General features: G+C 44.0%; 1 pseudogene; it reads left to right on the forward strand.

Annotated features, from left to right (window-relative positions):
• The first annotated feature begins 5,218 nt into the window (after positions 1-5,218).
• Positions 5,219-8,644, forward strand: LOC114082639 (SH3 domain-containing protein 19 pseudogene; annotated as a pseudogene).
• The last annotated feature ends 365 nt before the right edge of the window (positions 8,645-9,009 follow it).

A 9,009-nucleotide genomic window follows, 5' to 3' on the forward strand; every position in this document is an offset into this window, starting at 1 on the left:
ATCTTACAAAAACATGAAACAGCATAAGCAATTTGGGTCACTGTAATACGTGGTGTCCTGAAATGCATCCACTTCATTATCTGATTAAATAAAACCATACAGTCATGCTTGTAGTGAAGCTTCCTGCCTCCCGAAATATAATAGCTGACAGGACTCTGAGAATGACAGAAGTAATATTAAGTTAAGAGAACATCCTGTCACTCAGGAGAATTCCACACAGGGGAAGGGGGCAAAGGAGATGAGTTTGATCACTTTCCTGCTGGCACAGAGGTACTAATTCGTATGTGTCTGCTTCTTTGAGATGACTCTCCGTGGGAGTAAGCACTCCCCTCCTCTCTTCTGCTACCAGAAGCAGCACCAGGTGGCGATGGAGACCTAGTGGTTGGCAGAGCCCCACCATGGGAAGAACTTGGGATACCAGTCACCATGTGAATGAGCACCACATGCAGCAAGGATCCCAAACCTCGTGCTGCAGTCATACTTGGACAAAAAGTAAGTTTCTATTATCATGTAAACCTAATTTTGAGTTTTGTTATCTAATATATCCTTAGCGAATACACGGAGTTCCATTTGGACAAGGAAATTCTACGCTGATTAGTAGACATAATGTACATAATAGAGGGCTCATTGCTTATGAGTTGGCACTAGATGACTTGTGATTTGAAAAGAGTGTACTTTGCACAGGACCAACTTAGTTCTATAGAAATCAGAACCTCAGTGACACCACAAGTATATAACTACCTGTGTGTATGTATATGTATAAATTTATATATATAATATATTATATATTAAATATATAATATCTATCTATATTTATATAAACATATATGTAATTTTTGATTTTTCAGTGAAAGGTATGGAACCCAGCACCTCACACAAGCTGGGCAAGCACTCTACCATTGAATTCTATTCCCAGACCTTCAGCAAATATGTGTGTGTGTGTGTGTGTGTGTACATATATGTCAGCAACCATATTTTAATGTATCTTAGTTTGCCTTTAAGCCAACAACAAGACATTTAGTTGCTATTGGTGCATGAAAGAAGTCAAGCTGTGTTATATTTTGCTCCTGAAAGGAAATGTTACATAGTACAGAGACTCTTGTAAGTGGGAGAAAAAACTCAGGTTCAGCCTCTGGCTTTGACACCTTCAATCATGCACATTATAAATGGCTATTCAATTTCATCCTCACTTCTTCCATTTGTGGAATACTAGGTAAAGATAGATGTCCTTATCATCTAAAATATAAGATATATGCAGGAATTGGTACCTGTGCTCTATTTCACATGGTGTTAATGTATTTGCTCCATTTTTAAATATTATTATAAGTAGTGTAATCTAATTTAGAGCCATGTGACCATTGTATAAATGGACTTAAATATTTGCACATACTGGTAGATATTATAAAACCTACAGAATGTAAGGGTTCATATTATAGAAACCTTGCATTGCATTCCACTTTACCATGTCAAGCTAATGTGCTAGGTCCATATTAGACACTCAATCCAAGAATATATTATAAGTACAAATTTATATTCCACTCATTCCTCTCCTTATTCTTCTTGAGTTTTCTTTAAAACAATGGGTACGTTTCATTATGTTTGTGTGTTTATTTCTGGAGCACCACCATTACATACCACATGCTCATAGTCACAAGGTAACCTGCTGAAGACCCTGACTTGAAAGTCCCATGCTCCTGACCACAGGCCCAGGTTCCTCTCCTAGTCAAAGGCTTGTTCTAGGTCTCCTGTACTCCTGGGTCAGCTGGCCATGTGTGTGTCCCCCTTTGTGTGACCTGAGCAGTTCTGCAGTTTAGTTAACAGCCGCCAAGAGCTCATTTCTGTGGGTTTATGCATAAAAGATCTGAGGATCATGATTACACCTAATAAAAGAAGTTAGCCTGAAACCCTATGAATCTATAGCAACAAAGTCCTGGAAACCTTCACCTATGTATCCACCAACACTCTCCACCCAGCTGAGTATGACGGCATTCTCACACACGCACACTCACACACCATATGCATACTTAAATGTGTGCATAATCTAGTTACATACATAGGATTGTGTGCATATCATATATATACATGTATACATATATGTATACAATTGCAGGGCTTTATATAGACAGCAATCTTTTCACATTGTGCTTTTTATTTCACACATAATCTAAAATCTGGTAACCATGAAAAGTATACAGATCTTCGCAGACCTTTCATCCTGAAGATAATGCAGAGCAAATCCTGAATTCATCTAGAATCTCTGAGGGTGAAGCTGGGTCTTTCTTGGGGTCATAGAGTAATTCTGGATTTATGAATTCAGTTTCTCTTTCTGTCTAGTTTTCTACCTATTACAACAATTTTTCAGAGTCAGCCTGAGGGCTGGAGAGTAAAACGGACATGAAACAAAATTTGGAGTTAGTTTTCCCTAATATTCTGTCACCATTAAAGGTGCACCACTTCTGCAGCTTCATGACTACTGCCACCCAGATGCATCTGTGTTTCTACTCCAGCCTCATGACTCCATGGACATTTTGAAATTTTTTAAATTAAAATTTTAAAATTAAATTTTTCTCTTGTATTCCAAACAGATCAGAGGTAAACTATAGGCCAAATCTTCTAAGGCAAACAAGGTCTGATATGCTGTCACCTTTAAAATTAAGATCACAGTAATTGCTGTGCAAAGTATAGAACAAGTTAGATTGCAAAAATAAGAAGATTTTAAGGCAAAGTAAGCAGTTGCCTATATTATTGTTGGTATATATGTACTTATTGTGATAGTTATAAAATGAAATATAAATAAATATAAATAAAACTATGTGTAGGAAAGCATTTGTGATTTTAAGAGCAAAAGTGGTTTGATTTGTAACAGTAGGAAGAAACTCTCCAACAAAAGGAACCGCATTTCTCCATTTAGTATGGTGCATCTGAACGTTGTAAGGTGCACATTAAAGTCTTGCATTTTGAAGCCGCAGATCTTCCTGTGTGACAAAGCCCTCTCTGTGATGCCGTGATTTTCCCCCAGGGCACCATGCCCCTCCCCTCCACATGCTTGCACTTTCTTTGATGGAGAATATCTCCTCCGTGGCACTGCCTTGGAGATTTAGAAGTTTGCATCCTGAGCAATTGTTTGTGAAATGTATCCAAAGTGCATTTTAAGATGCTGAAGTGTGTACTAGATGGCCAAGGAGTCCCAGGTCAGTCGCGCTGGTCCTCATTGGATGCAGTGGGTAGTAAGTGTGCCCTGCAGGGACACTGAGCCCTGTGGGTCGGCCAGGTTAGCACAATATGTGCTTAATGGCCACATAATCCCTTTAAAGTCCTTCCTTTGGAAGATCAGGCCTGTTTGCATTTTGATTGCCCTGTTGGGTGGCTAGGCCCTCCCCTCACCCTTTCTCTAGGGGATTTCAGATGCAAACCTGGGCACCGAAGCTCAGGGAAACCTTTTCATTTCTTGGAAAAAGCCTGGTGGGTACAGAGAATTCTGAGGAGGCTATGACACTCTTCTCCCTGGACCCACCCAGCAGAGAGGCCCAACTGGTAGCTGTCAATTCCTGTCTGGATCTCTCCTTCCCCATCAAGAAAATCAGGATTTGAATGAGATGACCCTAAGGCCCTTCTTCAGCCTTAAAATCAAAGTAACTTCTCTTGTCCTCAAAGCTATTGGAGAATTAGAATCTTGATATTCTCCACTCCAACTAGAAAACATTCTGCACGTTATAGTGAGAATATAAATAAATGACATTCTATTAAACTGTTGTATTATTAAATAACTATAAGACAAAATTTGTGATGTATATATAACTTCAGTGAGTTAAAAAAACTAGGATCAATTTATTATGTTGTATAATCTTTCTCTAGCAACAGCTTTAGAAAAAACTGACACCTTCTAAAAAGTTGTAAGTAGAAGTTACACTAAATATATATGAAAGAATGTCACTAACAAAGTATAGTATTGTTTTGAAAGAAGTTAAAGATGGTACATCTATTGCTAAATTATCAAGAAAGTGCCACAGTTAAAAACTAAAGTTACACAAAAAAGACCATGAATAAAACAGAACCGACAAGAACAACAAAAAGTATGTGAGAATTCTCTCTCTCTCTCTCTCTCTCTCTCACACACACACACACACACGGTAAAAGTCACTCCATGAGAATGCTAAAATTAGTTAGTTATTGGGAAAAACATGAAACTAGACTATAGCCAGAGATCATCCTCAGTGTTTAATTGCACAAATGTTTTAAAAGGCAAAAACCTGAAGCCACAGGAAGCAGGAGCAATTAAGGAATATTCAGAATTCCCAAGGACAGGATTGGTAGGTTTGTAAATTTTCAATCCACTGTCACTCATCACCATGGGAAGATCACCCAAGTGGTGAATGGTGGAAATCCAGCTGTTCTGCTGAGGGGTGGCGGTGCCTCCTTTGTTACCCTTCAGTGCTGCATGGGACCAACCCCAGCACTCATTCCCCTGTGGGTGGGGATTGTATCCTTTCCCGATTTTGCTCTTACGGATGGAGTTGTTATAACACTTTTCAACAAGTTGTGTGTGTGTGTGTGTGTGTGTGTGTGTGTGTGTGTGTGTGATTTCTTTCTCTTCTGTAAATATCTAAAACTTAAGTTTCTAGCGAGCAAGTTAGTTATGCATTTAATTTATGAGAAGCTGCCAGGCCTTTCCTCAAAGGGGTGTAGCCATATGCACCACCTACAACAGACAAATGCCCCATTTGCTCCACATCCTGGTGAACTTCCTCTGCTGTAAAGCATTATTCCTTTAGCCGTTCCAATAGTGTACATTTCATTGTGGTTTGGTATTCATTTTCCCGATTAGTAATGACCTGGGACATTTGCTGTTTGTTTTGGTACTGGGAGTTCTTTACCTCTGAGCTGCAGCCCTACTCTTTATTTTTAATTGTTACAAACAGATATGATAAATGGTGGTATAAAGGTGTATTAAGAATTGTACGCGAGTGGGAGCGGGAGGGAGGAGGCCGCCGGTGTGCGGCGAGGAGGCGGGGAACTCGGCTCGGCCCGCGCCGGGCAGCTTCCCCTCCGGCTGCAGGTGGAGTTCTCAGAGGTGGTGGTTCCTTCAGCCGCCGCCCCCACCTCCTCTCTGGGGGCCGCTTTCCTACCCAGAGGGCGCCGGCCAGGGGCACCTGGTGCCAGCGGACCGGGCGCCGGGGCCGCTTCTCGCCCGCTGTCCCCGGCTGCGCGCGTCTCGACCATGGCTGAGGGCCGGCGGCGGGAGGACAAGGAGTAAGAGCTGCGCGAGCGCCGCGAGGTTGGGGGCCCGCGCCGTGCCCGGGGCCGTGCGCTCTCGGGCCACCCGGCCGCAGATCGCAACGAACGAAATAAACCAGAGCACTGTTCTGCCAGCCAAGGACCCTTGTCATCCATTAGAGCCGTAATCAAGAGATCTTCTCGGACTTCTATTCAGAGTGAACTTCATCGAGACAGGAGGCGCCCAGAGATCACCATTGTGGCAGCTGAGCCTCTGAGGCCAGCCTCCTGGTTTCAAGGAGCCCCACCTCCAGGACTGGGATTTCCTCCAACTCCTGCCCCCGGCCCATGGAGGCCGAATGAGCTGGTTTCTGCTGAGCTCCCGCCTTCTTATGAACAAGTCATAAAAGAAATCAACCAAGTTCAAGTTAACACTACAAATAATAATAATGCTGCTGCCACTCCAAGGCACACTATCACTTCTGCAACTCAGACTGACTTTTCAGAAGATATAAACAGCAATCTGCCTCAAACACTGCCGGAGCCTCTCAAGCCTCTTCAGCCTTCTCCAGCAGCCTCACCCGGCGATGTCCCCACCAGTGTGGCTCCTTTAATAGTCTTTGATGTTTCTGAAGAAGCAAGTTGTACAGAAAACCCCAGTGCTCCAAGATGTCCAGTGCCAAAACCAAGATGGAAAAGCAACCTCAGACCAGTAGCTAAAACTGCCCAGAAAATCAGCCCAGCGGTCCCAGAAGAGGAGCCATCCCCAGGCTGGCCCCAGTGTCTGTTGGACAATACCAGCGACTTAGAAAGTCTGCCAAGGATGGACACGATGAACTCAGAGCAAAGGCAAAATAGCATTGTTTCAAGGATCAAAGCATTTGAGGGTCAGACAAACGCAGAAACCCCGGGACCGCCCAAGAAACCAGAGATCATCCCCCGCACACTGCCCCCAAAGCCTGCTGTTTCCTCAGGGAAACCTTCTATGGCTCCCAAACCAGCGGCTAACAGAGCTTCTGGAGAATGGGACGCTTGGGCTGAAAACAGACTCAAGGTGACCTCCAGGGAAGGGCTCACCCTGTTCTCTTCACCTCCAGAACCAGGCAGTGTGCCAGTAACCAAACCCAAATTTCCAAAGAAACCAACTCCTGGCCTTACCCGAAGTGCTAACCACGAGATTCCGGGAGGAGGGCCCATGGCCGACAGCCCTGATGCTGGGAAGAAAGTCCCCACTCCTGCCCCTCGGCCCTTGCCCACGAAGAAATCGGTTTCCTCAGAAAACCCCAGCTGCCCTTCGGCTCCAACGAAATCAGCCCCTGTTCCTCCCCGGCTCTCAGTGGCATCACAAGCCAAAGCATTCAGGTCACTGGGAGAAGGGCCTGCGGCCAACCCCCCAGTTCCAGCTCTGCAAAGCAAGTCCCTGGGGGACATTGACCTCATCAGCTTTGATGATGATGTTTTGCCCACCTCCCCTGGGAGCCCGGCTGAAGAATCCCTCAGTTCAGAGCTGCTTCTAGATCCCTTTCAGCTCCCCACAAAAACTGAACCAACAAAAGAAAGAGCAATTCAACCAGCAGCCGCCAGGAAGCCCACTGTAATTCGAATTCCAGCCAAACCAGGAAAAGGTTTACATGAGGATCCGCAAAGCCCACTTCCACTCCCAGCTGAAAAACCTATTGGAAACACGTACAGCACAGTACCTGGAAAACCCAGTAATACTGACAGATCTAGAAACTTGGAATCCAACCAAGCTGGTGAGACCGGAGGTTTTGTGCGAGGACCCCCAAGGTTGCCACCAAGACCCATTAATGGAAAACCTACTCCAGCTAGATGGCCTCCTCCCAAAGGAGCCCCCAGAGAGGCCACCTCCTCCAAAACTTCCTGCAACCCGAACATCAAATAAAAAACTGCCTTTTAGTCGGTCCTCTTCTGACATGGATCTTCAGAAAAAACAAAGTCACTTGGCATCTGGGCTCTCAAAAGCCAAGAGTCATATCTTTAAAAGTCAAGATCCGGTGCTACCCCCTCGTCCCAAACCAGGACATCCTCTGTACAGAAAATACATGCTGTCTGTGCCTCATGGAATTGCCAATGAAGACATTGTCCCACAAAACTCTGGAGAACTCTCTCATAAGGATCCAAGCCCTGCTCAGAAACCTGTGGACAGTAGTGCTCCTCACGCTGTTGTTCTTCATGATTTTGCAGCAGAGCAAGATGACGATTTGAATCTCACATCTGGAGAAATTATTTATCTTCTTGAAAAAATAGACACAGATTGGTACAGAGGTAAATGCAGAAGCCAGACTGGTGTATTTCCTGCCAACTATGTCAAAGTAATCATTGATATTCCAGAAGGAGAAAATGGGAAAAGAGAATCTGTTTCATCTCATTATGTTAAAAATACAAGATGTGTTGCTCGGTTTGAATATATTGGAGACCAGAAGGATGAGTTAAGTTTCTCAGAGGGAGAAATGATTATTCTTAAAGAGTACATGAATGAGGAATGGGCAAGAGGAGAGCTTCAAGACAGAACTGGGATATTCCCCCTTAACTTCGTGGAACTTGTTGAGGATTATTCCACCTCTGGTGCAAATGTTTTAAGAACAAAGATACCACCAAAGACCAAAAAAGAAGATTCTGGCTCACATTCTCAGGACAACAGCCTTTCTGGAGAATGGTGCAAAGCTCTCCACAGTTTTACAGCAGAAACCAGTGAGGACTTATCCTTCAAGAGGGGGGACCGGATCCTGATCCTCGAGCGTCTGGACTCCGACTGGTATCGGGGCAGACTGCACGACAGAGAGGGGATCTTCCCAGCAGTTTTTGTGCAGCACTGTCCAGCTGAGGCAAAAAGTATGTCTGCCATATCACTGAAGGGGAGAAAGGCCAAAGCCTTGTATGATTTCCAGGGGGAGAATGAAGACGAGCTCTCCTTCAAGGCTGGGGATATAATAACAGAGCTGGAATCTGTAGATGACGACTGGATGAGTGGAGAACTAATGGGAAAATCTGGAATATTTCCCAAAAACTATGTTCACATTCTACAAGTCAGCTAAAGGTGAAGCTCCACTGTTCCCTGGCATGAAAACTTGCTTGAACTATCATTTTGACTATCAGATGTTTTTGCACTATTTTTTTAAGCAGAGAGAGAAATACCTGAGGTGTACACAATACACTAGAATTTTCTGAAAGCAGAAAACTTCTAGGTTTTGTAGCTAGCTTTCCTTCACAGTGGGAGTGTGCACATGGGCTAGGAAGACACCTGGAGGGATTAGCAAGGCAGATACACATGTTCCCCCCTTCCCCCAGGGAGAGTGTCTGGTGACTCAGCCGCATGGAGTGGCTGCAAACCCAAGTTGCACTTGGCGGTGTGTTTTAATCAGCACAAATGAATTAACCATGCTTCTTCATTTTTACTTTAGTTTAAAAAGAGGATGTTTGACATTCTATATGCTGTAACTATCAGGAAATGGTTGGTAATCTCAATTTCATTTTTGATATTCAAATTATTTCTAACAGCCTGAGCACATTAGCCTTAGTACCAGGGCAGAGAGAGAGAGTTTATTAACTAGTTGGAGCATTTCTAAGCACATGGCAAAGTCAGCTCACACTCAGCAAATGCTCCTATGTAACTGTTTCCTCTAGGTCCAAGGAGCTGAAGGGGGTCAAAATTGGATGTATATTAGTCAAAAAAGCCCAAACCATCCCCAAGATGCCTTGCTAATGCATCTGACTCTTCCACACACATGCCATGGTTTTTCTTTGCTCAGTCTATGCTTTATGTTAACAGGGTTA

This window comes from Marmota flaviventris, chromosome 3 (genome assembly GCF_047511675.1).
Source record: "Marmota flaviventris isolate mMarFla1 chromosome 3, mMarFla1.hap1, whole genome shotgun sequence".
Classification (NCBI taxonomy): Eukaryota; Metazoa; Chordata; class Mammalia; order Rodentia; family Sciuridae; genus Marmota; species Marmota flaviventris.